Here is an 18,383-nt window from a genome sequence, read left to right as displayed (position 1 = left end):
TCCCAGTTAGGAAGAGCTATGATGGGAGCATAGACAATGTTTGCTTAAGGCAAGATTCAAAAGAATTACAAAAAATAGAAAAATCATCCATAAATACCTCAATGAACTTTTCAACCATATCAGAAAAAATTAAAAGCACACACCTCTGAAAAGTCGCTAGGGCATTAAAGAGTCCAAATGGCATCCTCTGGTAAGCAAAGACTCCGAAGGGGCATGTGAATGCCATTTTCTCTTGGTCTTGAGGGTCTAACGCAATTTGGTTATAGCCCAAATATCTATCCAGAAAACAATAAAAAGTATGATCGGCTAATCTCTAAAGCATTTGATCAATGAAAGGTAAGGGAAAGTGATCTTTTCTTGTTGTAGTGTTGAGTCGTCTGTAATCAATACACATCCGCCATCCAGTGACGGTCCTTGTGGGAATCAGCTCATTTTTTCATTCTTAATCACTGTGTTCCTACTTTTCTTGGGAACCACCTGCACAGGACATGTAAGACCTAGAACTTTTGAAAAGTTATTACGAACTAATTTCAAGTTATATATATATATATATATAGTTTTAATTTCCTAAATCATTTTATTTTATTGAAGATAATTAAAGGTAGTTTTGATTAATTGGATTTGAAACAAATTAAGGTTTTTTGTCTATATTCTATACTTTTGGATTATTTTCCTATCTACTATTTAAAGCCTTAGAAACTTAAAAATAATTCTGTTTGGATATTTAAATTATAAAATTAGTAGATGTAAAATAATCCGATTTTTATATGATAATATTTTTATAAATAAATACCTTAGGTTTGTTAATAAAGAAAAAAATTAGTTATATTATGATATATTTGCAATTAGAGTATTTGAGTGAAAATGAAATATCAATTTGATGCAATAAATAATATATTTTAAAGTAATTTTAAGGTTTTAATTATTTTTCAAATTTAGTCCCAAAATCCGTAATTTCATACATAAACCCTAATCCTAATTAACACACATTTTTCCCTTTTTCCCAAAATGAAATCCTAGCTACCCATCAACCCCCCTCCCTTCTAACATCACATACACATGCACACAGAAACGGGAAAGAGAGAAGAAATGGGAAACGGGAAGGGGACCGCCGAGGAGGAGGAGAGGAAGAGGAGGCGAGCTGTCTGCGCCACCACCCAGTCACCGCCACCATCGCGTTAGCGCCTCGCTGCCGTCATACTCACAAAGATGGAGGAAGCCCTTCGCTGTCGCTACTTCCCGTGAAGCTGACGTCGTCGCAGATTAGAACTGAGGCAAGAGAGAAGACCGCAAAGGAGGAAAGAACCGCGCTGTCCAGTCGCCGTCTGTAAAGCTCGGGTCGCCGTCCATCCTCGCCGCTGCCGTTCGTCCTCCCTACTGCCAGACGCCGTCGCCATTCGCAAAGAGGAGAGGGAGCTCGCCTTGCCTTCAGGTCTGCCATCAGATCTACCGTTGGAGTCACGAACAGAGTACGCAAGAGAGAGAACCGTCGCGGAGCTGCTGCGTTGTCGGAGCTCCATGCCATTATTGCTGCCGCTGGGAACCACCACTGCTGCTACTGAGATCCACTGTCGGTAAGGGTTTATAAGTTGGCTTTCGCTCCATTTGAGTTTCTGGAACATTTTTCATCACTGCATTATTGTTACAGTCTCCATCGCTAGAGTTCTGGTCACCGCTGCCGCTCGAGGTGGTTGCCAGAGCTGCTGCCGAACCGGTTCAGTAACTGCCGCTATTTTGTTTTCTTAGTTCGGTAAGTATTCATGTTTCGAAAACCCCTACAATAGTATCCTGTTATGTTTGGTCATAAACTCTGAGGTTTTAGTAACGTAGGGTCATGTTCTGAGCGTTGCCTATCGCTTTTAAGTTGCTGTGAGTGATGTGAAAGTGATCAAGGACTGAGTTGTGATTGCTGTTGATATCGGGTTAAAAGAAAAGGTTTCATTGACGCGTTTTGGGTTATGGTTTTAATGAGTCGAGGTAGGGGCTTTTTATACAAACTAATTTATTTAAATTGGAATTTATTATAAATAGATATACTGTGTAAAATGTATTTATGGTGATTATGCGAGTCTTTTGAATTGTCTGATTATGTCTTGGATGAATATGGTTGCGTGCTTGATTGAAATAATGTCTGATTTTGATAAATTAGAGATTTTAGTCTGGTTGATTTGAAATGACTTTGATAGTCTGAAAATCTGAGTTTTGTTTAGTGGAAACTGATTTGGTCTTGAACCCGCTGAGAAGGGTTGATGATTGGTTTGGTTGGTACCCGAAAAGGGTGACAAAGTCCATGTTTTAGGGGAGTGCTGCCAAAATTTCTACAAAAATTCGAGACTTTATCTGAAACGATATTTTAAAAGAATGAGTTATGCCTTGAATTGAATTATTGATAAATGAATTAGGTTTGAACTCTTTTATTAAGAAAATTATTATATTTTGAATGTAAAATATTTTAGAAAAAGAATTATGTTTTAAGGTCGACTTAAAGATGAAAATAATTATGTTTTGGAGTTTAATTAAGTAAGCAAATTTGGAGGAGTTTTAATGGATTTAAAAGAAACTGGGATTTCGGTTAATTAACTTTACTTTATGACATGTTAGGAAAAGTTTGAAGTATTCTCTAAAACTTTGATTTAGTAAAATTGAAACAATTTTCTGAGCCTTTGGAAACAGATTTAAGAATGAAATTAAAATTGGTTTTTGGTTTAAGTGATTTGGTTTTGGTTTAAGTTATATTTTATTTATTCAAATCAAGAAGTTTAGGTTTCAGAGGTTTTCAATGAATTTAAGGAAATGAATTAGGTTATACTCCCTTGAATTCTTGAGACTCCGCTTAGGAATTTTATGACCAAATCCTGATTTAGAAATGAATGATTTTGAGTTTTTTAAAAGAAATTTTGAATTTGGCATGGTTTTGAGATTGTTTGGAAGTTTTAGAAAGATGTGCAAAGTGGCTCCGTTTTGAAAAGTGATTCTTGGCAAGATGTAAATTGAATACGTTTGTTATTTAAAAGTGAATGGGCCAAAAATGATTTTAAAATAGGATATTGAGCCTAATCATTGTGGATATTATTGAGATTGATGAGATATTGTCCAGTAGGCGTAAGGATCGGGTTCATACCACTTATGTTGAGCGATTTGATATTGATGAGATATTGTTTGGTAGGCGTAAGGGCCAAGTACACCTCGCTTATGCAGATAAATGTGAGGTCAGAGGTAGAGTATCCCGCTCACATCCTTTCGGATCATAGGAGTGTGCAGGCATTGACATCCTGGACTATGTGGCGGGCACGTTGTCCCAGAGGGTTCCCATTTATACATGACCGAAAGTTAACATTCCCATGGAAATGTGTCGGGTTGGCAATTGAACCGACAATGTGATATCACAGCCAGTAGGACTGGTGCACGAAATTGTGATCATCAATGGCGCCATCAACATGGTACGCTCAATTGCAATCTCAACTCTTTATCACAACTTCGCACAACTTCGCACAACTAAACCTTACGCGAGTAAGGGTCGATCCCACAGAGATTGTTGGTATGAAGCAAGCTATGGTCATTTTGTAAATCTCAGTCAGGCAGATTCAAATGATTATGGAGGATTAATGATTAAAAGATAAATAAAACATAAAATAAAGATAGAGATACTTATGTAATTCATTGGTGAGAATTTCAGATAAGCGTATGGAAATGCTTTGTCCCTTCCGTCTCTCTGCTTTCCTACTGTCTTCATCCAATTCTTCTTACTCCTTTCCATGGCAAGCTGTATGTTGGGCATCACCGTTGTCAATGGCTACAGTCCCGTCCTCTCAGTGAAAATGTTCAACGCGCTCTGTCACAGCACGGCTATTCATCTGTCGGTTCTCGATCATGTCGGAATAGAATCCAGTGATTCTTTTGCGTCTGTCACTAACGCCCCGCAATCGCGAGTTTGAAGCTCGTCACAGTCATTCAATCCTTGAATCCTACTCAGAATACCACAGACAAAGTTTAGACCTTCCGGATTCTCTTGAATGCCGCCATCAATTCTAGCTTATACCACGAAGATTCCGATTAAGGGATCCAAGAGATATCCACTCAATCTAAGGTAGAACGGAGGTGGTTGTCAGGCACACGTTCATAGGTGAGAATGATGAGGAGTGTCACGGATCATCACATTCATCAAGTTGAGGAGCAAGTGATATCTTAGAACAAGAATAAGTTGAATTGAATAGAAGAACAATAGTAATTGCATTGATACTCGAGGTACAGTAGAGCTCCACACCTTAATCTATGGTGTGCAGAAACTCCACCGTTGAAAATACATAAGAACAAGGTCTAGGCATGGGCGAATGGCCAGCCTCCCATAATCTAAGAACTAGATGTCCAATGATGATCATAAGATCTAAAGTGATCAAAAGATTGAAAGATACAATAGCAAAAGGTCCTATTTGTAGAGAACTAGTAGCTTAGGGTTTACAAAGATGAGTAAATGACATAAGAATCCACTTCCGGGCCCACTTGGTGTGTGCTTGGGCTGAGCATTGAAGCATTTTCATGTAGAGACTTTTTTTGGAGTTAAACGCCAGCTTTTGTGCCAGTTTGGGCGTTTAACTCCCATTCTTGTGCCAGTTCCGGCGTTTTACGCCAGAATTCTTGAGCTGACTTGGAATGCCTGTTTGGGCCATCAAATCTCGGGAAAAGTATGGACTATTATACATTGCTGAAAAGCCCAGGATGTGTACTTTCCAACTCAATTGAGAGTAGGGAGGTCAGAATCCAACAGCATCTACAGTCCTTTTTAGCCTCTGAATCAGATTTTTGCTCAGGTCCCTCAATTTCAGCCAGAAAATACCTGAAATCATAGAAAAATACACAAACTCATAGTAAAGTCCAGAAAAGTGAATTTTAACTAAAAACTAATAAAAATATAATAAAAACTAACTAAAACATACTAAAAACATACTAAAAACAATGCCAAAAAGCGTATAAATTATCCGCTCATCACAACACCAAACTTAAATTGTTGCTTGTCCCTAAGCAACTGAAAATCAAATAAGATAAAATGAAGAGAATATGCAATGAATTCCAAAAATATCTATGAAGATCAGTATTAATTAGATGAGCGGGGCTTTAGCTTTTTGCCTCTGAACAGTTTTGGCATCTCACTTTATCCTTTGAAATTCAGAATGATTGGCTTCTCTAGGAACTCAGAATCCAGATAGTGTTATTGATTCTCCTAGTTAAGTATGATGATTCTTGAACATAGCTACTTTATTAGTCTTGGCCGTGGCCCAAAGCACTCTGTCTTCCAGTATTACCACCGGATACATATATGCCACAGACACATAACTGGGTGAACCTTTTCAGATTGTGACTCAGCTTTGCTAGAGTCCCCAATTAGAGTTGTCCAGGGTTCTTAAGCACACTCTTTTTGCCTTGGATCATGACTTTATTTTTTTCTTTTTCTTTTTCCTCTCTTTCTTTCTTTTTTTTTCTCTTTTTTTTTTGTATTCGCTGCTTTTTCTTGCTTCAAGAATCATTTTTATGATTTTTCAGATCCTCAGTAACATGTCTCCTTTTTCATTATTCTTTCAAGAGCCAACATTCATGAACAACAAATTCAAAAGACATATACACTGTTCAAGCATACATTCAGAAACCAAAAGTATTGCCACCACATCAAAATAATTAATCTATTATAAAATTCAAAATTCATGCAATTCTTCTCTTTTTCAATTAAGAACATTTTTCATTTAAGAAAGGTGATGGATTCATAGGACATTCATAACTTTAAGGCATAGACACTAAGACACTGATGATCATAAGACACAAACATAGATAAACATAGGCATAAAAATTCGAAAAACAGGAAAACAAGGAGATTAAAGAACGGGTCCACCTTAGTGATGGCAGCTTGTTCTTCCTCTTGAAGATCTTATGGAGTGCTTGAGCTCCTCAATGTCTCTTCCTTGTCTTTGTTGCTCCTCTCTCATGATTCTTTGATCTTCTCTAATTTCATGGAGGAGAATGGAATGTTCTTGGTGCTCCACCCTTAGTTGTCCCATGTTGGAACTCAATTCTCCTAGGGAGGTGTTGATTTGCTCCCAATAGTTTTGTGGAGGAAAGTGCATCCCTTGAGGCATCTCAGGGATTTCATGATGAGTGGGATCTCTTGTTTGCTCCATCCTTTTCTTAGTGATGGGCTTGTCCTCATCAATGAGGGTGTCTCCCTCTATGTCAATTCTGACTGAATAACAGAGGTGACAAATGAGATGAGGGAAGGCTAACCTTGCCAAGGTAGAGGACTTGTCCGCCACCTTATAAAGTTCTTGGGATATAACCTCATGAACTTCTACTTTCTCTCCAATCATGATGCTATGAATCATGATAGCCCGGTCTATAGTAACTTCGGACCGGTTGCTAGTAGGAATGATTGAGCATTGTATAAACTCCAACCATCCTCTAGCCACGGGCTTGAGGTCATGCCTTCTTAGTTGAACCGGCTTCCCTCTTGAATCTCTCTTCCATTGAGTGCCCTCTTCACAAATGTCTATGAGGACTTGGTCCAACCTTTGATCAAAGTTGACCCTTCTAGTGTAAGGGTGTTCATCTCCTTGCATCATGGGCAAGTTGAATGCCAACCTTACATTTTCCGGACTCAAATCTAAGCATTTCCCCCGAACCATTGTAAGCCAATTCATTGGATCCGGGTTCACACTTTGATCATGGTTCTTGGTGATCCATGCATTGGCATAGAACTCTTGAACCATTAAGATTCCGACTTGTTGAATGGGGTTGGTAAGAACTTCCCAACCTCTCCTTCGGATCTCATGTCGGATCTCCGGATATTCACTCTTTTTGAGTTTGAAAGGGACCTCAGGGATGACCTTCTTCATGGCCACGACTTCATAGAAGTGGTCTTGATGCACCCTTGAGATGAATCTCTCCATCTCCCATGACTCGGAGGTGGAAGCTTTTGCCTACCCTTTCCTCTTTCTAGAGGTTTCTCCGGCCTTAGATGCCATAAATGGTTATGGAAAAACAAAAAAGTAATGCTTTTACCACACCAAACTTAGAAGGTTTGCTCGTCCTCGAGCAAAAGAAGAAAGAAGAGAGTAGAAGAAGAAGAAATAGAGGAGATGGAGGAGGCTTTGTGGTTCGGCCAAGGGGGAGAAGTAGTGTTTAGGTTGTGTGAAAATGAAAGAGTGAAGATGGGCTTATATAAGAGTGGAGAGGGGGTGTATGGTTCGGCCATTATGGGTGGGTTTGGGAGGGAAAGTGGTTTGAATTTGAATGGTGAGGTAGGTGGGGTTTTATGAAGGATGGATGTGAGTGGTGAAGAGAATAGTGGGATTTGATAGGTGAGGGGTTTTTGGGGAAGAGGTGTTGAGGTGATTGGTGAATGGGTGAAGAAGAGAGAGAGTGGTGTGGTAGGTGGGGATCCTGTGGGGTCCACAGATCCTGAGGTGTCAAGGAAAATTCATCCCTGCACCAAGTGGCGAGCAAAAATGCTCATTCTGCCAATTATGGCGTTAAACGCCGGGCTGGTGCCCATTTCTGGCATTTAACGCCAGCTTCTTGCCCCTTCCTGGCGTTTAACGCCAGTCTGGTGCCCCTTTTTGGCGTTAAACGCCTAGAATGGTGCCAGACTGGGCGTTAAACACCCATTTGCTGTCTTCACTGGCGTTTAAACGCCAGTAAGCTTTCCTCCAGGGTGTGCTATTTTTCTTTTTGTTTTTCATTCTGTTTTTGCTTTTTCAATTGATTTTGTGACTTCCCATGATCATCAACCTACAAAAAACATAAAATAACAATGGAAAATCGATAAATATAACATTGGGTTGCCTCCCAACAAGCGCTTCTTTAATGTCAGTAGCTTGACAGTGGGCTCTCATGGAGCCTCACAGATACTCAGAGCAATGTTGGAACCTCCCAACACCAAACTTAGAGTTTGAATGTGGGGGTTCAACACCAAACTTAGAATTTGGTTGTAGCCTCCCAACACCAAACTTAGAGTTTGACTGTGGGGGCTCTGTTTGACTCTGTTTTGAGAGAAGCTCTTCATGCTTCCTCTCCATGGTTACAGAGGGATATCCTTGAGCCTTAAACACAAAGGATTCTTCATTCACTTGAATGATCAGTTCTCCTCTGTCAACATCAATCACAGCCTTTGCTGTGGCTAGGAAGGGTCTGCCAAGGATGATGGATTCATCCATGCACTTCCCAGTCTCTAGGACTATGAAATCAGCAGGGATGTAATGGTTTTCAACTTTTACCAGAACATCCTCTACAAGTCCATAAGCTTGTTTTCTTGAATTGTCTGCCATCTCTAGTGAGATTTTTGCAGCTTGCACCTCAAAGATCCCTAGCTTCTCCATTACAGAGAGAGGCATGAGGTTTATGCTTGACCCTAGGTCACACACAGCCTTCTTAAAGGTCATGGTGCCTACTGTACAAGGTATTGAGAACTTTCCAGGGTCCTATCTCTTTTGAGGTAATCTCTGCCTAGTCAAGTCATCCAGTTCTTTGGTGAGCAAAGGGGGTTCATCCTCCCAAGTCTCATTACCAAATAACTTGTCATTTAGCTTCATGATTGCTCCAAGGTACTTAGCAACTTGCTCTTCAGTGACATCTTCGTCCTCTTCAGAGGAAGAATACTCATCAGAGCTCATGAATGGCAGAAGTAAATCCAATGGAATCTCTATGGTCTCAGCGTGAGCCTCAGATTCCCATGGTTCCTCATTAGGGAACTCATTGGAGGCCAGTGGACGTCTATTGAGGTCTTCCTCAGTGGCGTTCACTGCCTCTTTCTCCTCTCCAAATTCGGCCATGTTGATGGCCTTGCACTCTCCTTTTGGATTCTCTTCTGTATTGCTTGGAAGAGTACTCGGAGGGAGTTCAGTAACTTTCTTACTCAGCTGACCCACTTGTGCCTCCAAGTTTCTAATGGAGGACCTTGTTTCAGTCATGAAACTTTGAGTGGTTTTGATTAGATCAGAGACCATGGTTTCTAAGTCAGAGTGGCTCTGCTTAGGATTCTCTGTCTGTTGCTGAGAAGATGATGGAAAAGGCTTGCCATTGCTGAACCTGTTTCTTCCACCATTATTGTTGTTGAAACCTTGTTGAGGTTTCTGTTGATCCTTCCATGAGAGATTTGGATGATTTCTCCATGAAGGATTATAGGTGTTTCCATAGGGTTCTCCCATGTAATTCACCTCTTCCATTGAAGGGTTCTCAGGATCATAAACTTCTTCTTCAGATGAAGCATCCTTAGTACTGCCTGGTGCAGCCTGCATTCCAGACAGACTTTGAGAAATCATATTGACTTGCTGAGTTAATATTTTGTTCTGAGCCAATATGGCATTCATAGTATCAATCTCAAGAACTCCTTTCTTCTGATTCGTCCCATTTTTCACAAGATTCCTTTCAGAAGTGTACATGAATTGGTTATTTGCAACCATTTCAACAAGTTCTTGAGCTTCTGCAGGCGTCTTCTTCAGATGAAGAGATCCTTTAGCAGAGCTGTCCAATGACATCTTGGACAGTTCAGACAGACCATCATAGAAGATACCTATGATGCTCCATTCAGAAAGCATGTCAGAAGGACACTTTCTGATCAATTGTTTGTATCTTTCCCAAGCTTCATAGAGGGATTCACCTTCCTTCTGTCTGAAGGTTTGGACTTCCACTCTAAGCTTACTCAATTTTTGAGGTGGAAAAAACTTTGCCAAGAAGGCATTGACTAGCTTTTCCCAAGAGTTTAGGCTTTCTTTAGGTTGTGAGTCCAACCATATCCTAGCTCTGTCTCTTACAGCAAAAGGGAATAGCATAAGTCTGTAGACCTCAGGGTCAACCCCATTGGTCTTGACAGTGTCACAGATTTGCAAGAATTCAGCTAAAAACTGATGAGGATCTTCCAATGGAAGTCCATGGAACTTGCAATTCTATTGCATTAGAGAAACTAATTGAGGCTTAAGCTCAAAGTTGTTTGCTCCAATGGCAGGGATAGAGATGCTCTTCCCATAGAAGTCAGGAGTAGGTGTAGTAAAGTCACCCAGCACCTTCCTTGCATTGTTGGAATTGTTGTTATTTTCGGCTGCCATGTCTTCTTCTTGTTTGAAGATTTCTGTTAGGTCCTCTACAGAGAGTAGTGCTTTAGCTTCTCTTAGCTTTTGCTTCAAGGTCCTTTCAGGTTCAGGGTCAGCCTCAACAAGAATGCTTTTATCTTTGTTCTTGCTCATATGAAAGAGAAGAAAACAAGAAAGTATGGAATCCTCTATGTCACAGGATAGAGATTCCTTGAGATGTCAGAGGAAAAGAAGAATAGAAGGAGGAGGTAGAAGAAGAATTTGAACTTATCAAGAGAGATGGAGTTCGAATTGTTGATAGTGGAGGAGTGTTAGTCCACAAATAGAAGGATGTGAGAAGAGGGAAAAAAATTTCGAAAATTAAAGTGAATTAATTAAAAGAAATTTTGAAAAAAATGGTAATTGATTTTCGAAAACTAAGATTGAGAAAGAAATAAAGTGATTTTGAAAAAGATTTTGAAATTGGAAATCAAAGAGATATGATTGAAAACTATTTTGAAAAAGATGTGATTAAAAAGATATGATTGAAAAGTCATGGTTTTGAAAAGATATGATTGACAAACAATTTAAAAAGATTTGATTTTTAAAATTAATGGCTTGGCTAACAAGAAAAGATATGATTCAAATATTAAACCTTTCTCAACAGAAAAGGCAACATACTTGAAATGTTTGAATCAAATCATTAATTGTTAGCAATTATTTTTGAAAATGAAGAGAAATTAATTTTGAAAAGATATGATTGAAAAGATATGATTTGAAAAATATTTGATTTTGAAAATTTTTGAAAACTTGAAAAAAATTTGCATTAAAAACAAAAATCTTCCCTCTTGTGCCATCCTGGCGTTAAACGCCCAGAATGGTATCCATTTTGGCGTTTAACGCCCAAAATGCTACCCTTTTGGGCGTTAAACGCCCAGCCAGGCGCCCTGGCTGACGTTTAAACGCCAGTTTTCCTTTCTTATTGGGCATTTTGAACGCCCAGCTTTTTCTGTGTAATTCCTCTGCTGTATGTTCTGAATCTTCAATTCTCTGTATTATTGACTTGAAAGACACAAATTAAATTTTTTTTGGATTTTTAATAATGAGGAATAATCAAAATGAAACTAAGATCAAATAAACAATGCATGCAAGACACCAAACTTAGAAGTTTGTATACTACTGACACTAACAAGTTGAGAATGCATATGAGAAACAACAAAACACTCAAGACAAGAGAATCTAAAGATTAGAGCAGTGAAATCATCAAGAATAACTTGAAGATCAATGAAGACACATGATTGAATTCAAAGAATGCATGTAATTGACACCAAACTTAAAATGAGACACTAGACTCAACAAGAAACATAAAATATTTTTGGTTTTTTATGATTTTGTAATTTTTTTGGATTTTTCAAAAATTATATGGAAAAGAAAATAAAGAGATTCAAAATTTTAAATAAGAATTCCAAGAATCATGCAATGTTAGTCTAAAGCTTCAGTCTAAAGAAATTAGACATGGCTAGCCAAGCTTCAGCAGGACATTGCATTCAAGAGCTAAATTGATGAGAATCAATCAGCTTTGGTAATGATAAGAACATCACCTTAAAACTCTAGAATTCATTCTTAAAAATTCTGAAAAATACCTAATCTAAGCAATAAGATGAACCGTCAGTTGTCCAAACTCAAACAATCCCCGGCAACGGCGCCAAAAACTTGGTGCACGAAATTGTGATCATCAATGGCGCCATCAACATGGTACGCTCAATTGCAATCTCATCTCTTTATCACAACTTTGCACAACTAACCAGCAAGTGCACTGGGTTGTCCAAGTAATAAACCTTACGCGAGTAAGGGTCGATCCCACGGAGATTGTTGGTATGAAGCAAGCTATGGTCATCTTGTAAATCTCAGTCAGGCGGATTCAAATGGTTATGGAGGATTAATGATTAAAAGATAAATAAAACATAAAATAAAGATAGAGATACTTATGTAATTCATTGGTGAGAATTTCAGATAAGCGTATGGAGATGCTTTGTCCCTTCCGTCTCTCTGCTTTCCTACTGTCTTCATCCAATCCTTCTTACTCCTTTCCATGGCAAGCTGTATGTTGGGCATCACCATTGTCAATGGCTAAAGTCCCGTCCTCTCAGTGAAAATGTTCAACGCGCTTTGTCACAGCACGGCTATTCATCTGTCGGTTCTCGATCATGTCAGAATAGAATCCAGTGATTCTTTTGCGTCTGTCACTAACGCCCCACAATCGCGAGTTTGAAGCTCGTCACAGTCATTCAATCCTTGAATCCTACTCAGAATACCACAGACAAGGTTTAGACCTTTCGGATTCTCTTGAATGCCGCCATCAATTCTAGCTTATACCACGAAGATTCCGATTAAGGGATCCAAGAGATATCCACTCAATCTAAGGTAGAACGGAGGTGGTTGTCAGGCACACATTCATAGGTGAGAATGATGATGAGTGTCATGGATCATCACATTCATCAAGTTGAGGAGCAAGTGATATCTTAGAACAAGAATAAGCTGAATTGAATAGAAGAACAATAGTAATTGCATTGATACTCGAGGTACAGCAGAGCTCCACACCTTAATCTATGGTGTGCAGAAACTCCATCGTTGAAAATACATAAGAACAAGGTCTAGGCATGACCGAATGGCCAGCCTCCCATAATCTAAGAACTAGACATCCAAAGATGATCCTAAGATCTAAAGTGATCAAAAGATTGAAAGATACAATCGCAAAAGGTCCTATTTGTAGAGAACTAGTAGCTTAGGGTTTACAAAGATGAGTAAATGACATAAAAATTTCACTTCCGGGCCCACTTGGTGTGTGCTTGGGCTGAGCATTGAAGCATTTTCATGTAGAGACTTTTTTTGGAGTTAAACGCCAGCTTTTGTGCCAGTTTGGGCGTTTAACTCCCATTCTTGTGCCAGTTCCGGCGTTTTACGCTAGAATTCTTGAGCTGACTTGGAACGCCTGTTTGGGCCATCAAATATCAGGCAAAGTATGGACTATTATACATTGCTGGAAAGCCCAGGATGTGTACTTTCCAACTCAATTGAGATCGCGCCAATTGGGCTTCTGTAGCTCTAGAAAATCCACTTCGAGTGCAGGGAGGTCAGAATCCAACAGCATCTGCAGTCCTTTTTAGCCCTTGAATCAGATTTTTGCTCAGGTCCCTCAATTTCAGCTAGAAAATACCTGAAATCACAGAAAAACACACAAACTCATAATAAAGTACAGAAAAGTGAATTCTAACTAAAAACTAATAAAAATATAATAAAAACTAACTAAAACATACTAAAAACATACTAAAAACAATGCCAAAAAGCGTATAAATTATCCGCTCATCAAGGACACACATTCATCATTTGCATTTATGTGACATTGTTTGGGTGTGCATATTGTAATTAGTTTGCCTATGTGAATACTTATGTCAACTGCTAACTGTTATATTTATTGTAATTGCTATTGATTGTGTTTGAACTACATTAATTGTGATTGTGTTTGATTGGTTGGTCTGTGATGAACTGATTGATGATTGAGTTGTTTGGGTTGGGGGGCCGTGTTGGATTGGATGGGCTTGAAGCCGTGGTTGGTATCTTGAGTTCTAGTTCTGTATAAAGTATCTGACAGTTTCAGCATAGACTTAATGAACCTATGCTTGGAATAGGATGATCATTTATACCGCGTTAGTAACTGCTTTCATGGTTGTGGTCTAGAAAAGTATGAAAAATCAATCTCTTACAGCATAGACTTAATTGAACCTATGTTTAGGACATGTTGGTCATTCATACTGTCTAGGAAAAACTCTTATGATTTTACAAAAAAGGAAAAGGATTTTGTTTTAAAATATTTGAGAAATTTACCAAGTCTTCAAAGAAAATAAAAACGATTTTTGGATTTCGAAAGAGAACCCATGGTTTTTTTGGAAAGACTCATAAGACGAGAAATGATCACTGTACACTAAAATTAGTTTAATTTCACGTATCTTGTTATAGCAATTTTTGTAATCCTATAGTGAGAACAAGCGTGGACGACGTTCTCACTACCCTACAGGTTATTCCTTTTCAGGATATGGACGACAAAGCTTCAGAAGAGTTATATTCCTTTTCTATTCATTCGTATTTTTGTATTATCGTAGTAATTATTTTTCCCTCACCTTTATCTTTGTTAATTTTGTAAGAGGGGTAGGAATTTGTGATATGTATGTTTGTAAGTTAGCATTGTATTTATATAAATTAAGGTATTGTATCTGGTTTGTATGTACATATATGTTTATGTTTTCGACGATAAAATGTTTTAAGAAAAGTTATGTGGTTTATATTTTAAACAGGCTCCTATTTTAGTAATTAAATATATTTAAGAGTTGTCCTAATACCCGACCTATTAGAGTGGTGCAGTCGAAAGCGTAACTTTTTTATAGTTAGGGTGTTACAGGACACACCCATGGGCTATCAGAAATAGGATATATAATTCTGGCTTCCCAAAGTTTCATTACCTCTTTTTGACCACTCTTTCATGGTTGGATTTAGTCGCCTTTGTGGTTACACAACTAATTTAGCATCATCTTCAAGCAGAATCTTGTGCATACACTTGGTTGGACTAATTCCCTTCAGATCATTGATGGTTCACCCAAGAGCTATTTTATGACTCTTGAGCACTGTAAGTAGTGCCTCTTCCTCCTCAAGCTTCAAGGAAGAGCTAATAATCACTGGATATGCTTCATGTTCACCTAGGAATGCATATTTCAGAGAGGGAGGCAAAGGCTTCAATTCAAGTTTAAGAGCTCCTCCCTCAGTGCTAGACGTGTAAGATGCCTTCTTTTAAGGTGGTGAATCATAAACCTCAAGTAAATTGTCCTCAGAAGATGGATCTGAAACATCATTGATGAGCAGATATTTTATACGTTTTTTGCATTATTTTCATATAGTTTTTAGCAAGTTTTGTTTAGTTTTTATTAAGTTTTTATAGGTTTTAGTGTTAAATTCACATTTTTGGATTCCACTTTGAATTTTTGTGTTTATGTACCATTTCAGATATTTTCTGGCTGAAATTGAGGAGCTGGAGGAAAAGTCTGATTCAGAGACAGAGAAAGCATTGCACATGCTGTATGGATCTGACCTCCTTGCACTCGGAAGAGCTTTTCTGGAGCTATAGATGTTCAAATGAAGCATTCTCAACAGTTATGGAAGGCTGACTTCTAGAGATTTCTAGCAATTTATAATAGTTCATACTTCATTTCAGATTAGAAGGCCCAAAACTGGCATCCAACGCCAACCTGCTGCCCCCTTCCAGGCGTCCAGTGCCCAAGAAGAAGAGACCAGTGTCCAAACACCCAAAGAGGGCCCCCTAGCCAGCGTTCAACGCTCTAGAGGACTCCTAGCACGTGGATCTCAATCAAGCTCAGCCTAAACACTCACCAAGTAGGCCCCAGAAGTGGATTTTAGCACTAAAAGACTCTTTTACCCTTTCTTATGTAATCCTTAGTTATTAATTTAGTATTTAAAGAACTTTTACATTCTCCATTAGGAGGAAGTGACAACTTACACCATATTTCATTTTACCATTATATTTTCCTATCAGTATGAGTTTCTAAACCTCCTAGGTTGAGGGGAGGAGCCCTATTGTGTTCTATGAATTAATAAAAGTATTACTGTTCTTCTTCGATCCGTGTTTGATTTAATTCTAAAATGTATATTCGTTCTTCAACATGGTAAATAGGATGATCAGTGACAATCAGCTCTATTCATCATACTAAGACAGCGTGCCTGACAAACACCTGTGTCTACTTGGGTTCGTATGAATACATGGCTGGAAAGCGCGAACCGCCAGCTTGATTATACATCACTCAGACGGCTAATCTACGACTTCGTTGGGGACTTCTCAAGACACCAATTCAGCCAATTTTTGGGGAGATCGGGGTCTCTGTGGTAGAGGCTAGAACCCAAAAAAGCAGCATTCTCTGATCTGGAAGATTCGACCTTGTCTGTGGCGTTTTGAGTAGGATGACCAAAGAGAATGAACTGCTAGAGCTTCACCCTCGTTCAGATTGGATGACTGCGGCCATACAACGTTTGACCTGAAGTAGAGGAGATTGGTGACCGCGGCCATACAGTGTTGATCACATACAGCCTGTCATAGAAGAAATCATTCACAAGCAAAGGAGACAGTAGTACCAGAGTTAATTCAGAAAGACAAAGCAACTCCAATCCTTAACCATCTTCCTATTACTGATTCCATTTAATTCACAAAGTATTTTATACACTTTTATTCCTTTCATGTCAACCTAGTTTAGATCTCACAAATCCAACAACTTCTTGATTCGCCTGACTAATACCTGCAAGACAACCATATCTTGCTTCAAGCCACAATCCTCGTGGGATTGACCCTGACTCGCTCAGGTATTACTTGGATGACCCAGTGCACTTGCTCATACAGTTGTACGAAGGTGTATTGATTCATGTACCAAGTTTTTGGCATCGTTGTCGAGGATTGTTCGAGTTTGGACAACTAATGGATTATCTTGTTTCCTAGATAAGGTATTTTATTTAATTTTGTTTGAGTTTTTTATTTTTATTTTCTTCTTCTCTATTTTCGAAAATATCAAAAATGTTTTTCAAAAATATTTTTCTTTTCTCTGTTTAATCTTTGTTCTTGGTTTGAGTCTTTTGTTTTTGTTCTTGTTGAGTTTTTTTTTTCAAAAATCTTGAGTCTTTTTTCTAAAAATTTTCCAAAAGTAGTTTCTTTAGTTAAATCTTGGGTCAAATCTTTAAGTTTAGTGTCTTCTTGTGTTTTTCTTTTAATTTTTGAAAATTTTATGTTTGGTTTTGAAAAATTTTAAGTCTTGAGTCTTTTGCATGTTCTTGTGCTCTTTGAATTTTTTGAGTTTTGTTCTTGGTGTTCTTTTTAATCTTCAAAGTGTTCTTGTGTTTTCTTTTTATTTTGATCTTAAAATTTCTACGTTTGGTGTCCGTTGGTATTTTTCTTTAAATTTTCGCACACTAGGAGTAATTAGATCTAAAAATTTTAAGTTTGGTGTCTTTTACTTGTTTTTCTCTTTCATCATTAAATTCAAAAATAAAAATATCTTTTCTATCTTAAAATTAACTTAATTTTCGAAATTTTCACAAAAAAATTCAGATTTCAATTTCAAAATTTTTATCTTATCTTATCTTAGTTTTAAAATTCAAAAAATAAAATCTTTTCAAAATCATATCTGTTTCAAAAAATTCTTATCTTTTTCAAAATCTTACCTTACCTTTTTATCTTTTTTTCGAAATTCAAAACTTTACCTCATCTTATTTCAAATTCAAATTTCAAAATTAAATCTTTTTTAAAATCAAATTTCAAATCTTATCTTTTTCCAATCTTTTTCAAATCTTTTTTGTTTCTTATCTTATCTTTTCTAATCTCAAATTTTAAAATCAAATCTTTTTTTTTCAAATCTTTTTAATTTCTTATCTTATCTTTTCTTATCCTTTCTAATTTCAAATTTTTAAATTCAATTCTTTTCTTACCTTCTATCTTATTTTAAATTCAAATCTCACTTAATTAATTATCTTCTCTCTCTTCTTTTCCAAAACCTTCTAACTAATTCTTCTCTCTTCTTATTTTCGAAAATTCCCTTCTTCTTCTCTCTTTTATTTTCGAAAATTCATTAACTAATTTTCAATTCTTTTTAATTTATTATCCTTAATTTTCGAATTGCATTAATAAATAAAACAAAAACAAAAATATTTTAATCCTTGTTTACTTTTTCTATTTATAATTCTTCTCACCTCTACTTATATCATTCGAACTCTTCTCCACTCTCATCTTCCATATTCACTTTTCTATCTTCCTCTTCTTTCTTCACATCTCACTGGGAGCCTTCTATACTCAAATCAGACATAGAAGCTTCCTTTCTTCCTTTTCTTCTTTTCTTGTTTATGACCAGGAACAGGGATAAAGAACTCCTCTTTAATCTTGATCCTAAACCTGAAAGGACTTTGAAGAAAAGCTTACAACAAGCTAGATCATAACACTCCAGAAGAAACCTTTCAAAAAATATTGAACAAGAAATTGGAGACATGGCCGAACCTGAAGGAGATGGAAAAAAGGTTCTTGGTGACTTCACCATGCCTATGTCTGACTTTTATGGCAAAAGTATCTCTGTACCTGCCATTGAAGCTAACAATTTTGAGCTTAAGCCTCAGTTAGTCCCTCTTTTATAATAGAATTGCAAGTTTCATGGACTTCCAATGGAAGATCCACATCAGTTCTTAGCTGAATCTTGCGGATCTGTGATACTGTAAAGACTAATAGAGTAAATCCTG

General features: G+C 37.6%; 1 non-coding gene across 1 annotated transcript; it reads left to right on the top strand.

Annotated features, from left to right (window-relative positions):
- The first annotated feature begins 9,572 nt into the window (after positions 1-9,572).
- On the top strand, positions 9,573-9,680 carry LOC112700145 (small nucleolar RNA R71). The gene has a single exon (XR_003153063.1). It is a non-coding gene; the product is annotated as a small nucleolar RNA R71 (small nucleolar RNA).
- Positions 9,681-18,383: the final 8,703 nt, after the last annotated feature.

The sequence above is a fragment of the Arachis hypogaea genome, chromosome 6 (genome assembly GCF_003086295.3).
Source record: "Arachis hypogaea cultivar Tifrunner chromosome 6, arahy.Tifrunner.gnm2.J5K5, whole genome shotgun sequence".
Lineage (NCBI taxonomy): Eukaryota > Viridiplantae > Streptophyta > Magnoliopsida > Fabales > Fabaceae > Arachis > Arachis hypogaea.
The sequence above is the reverse complement of the archived record's forward strand: the minus strand, read 5'-3'. Positions and strand labels throughout refer to the sequence as shown.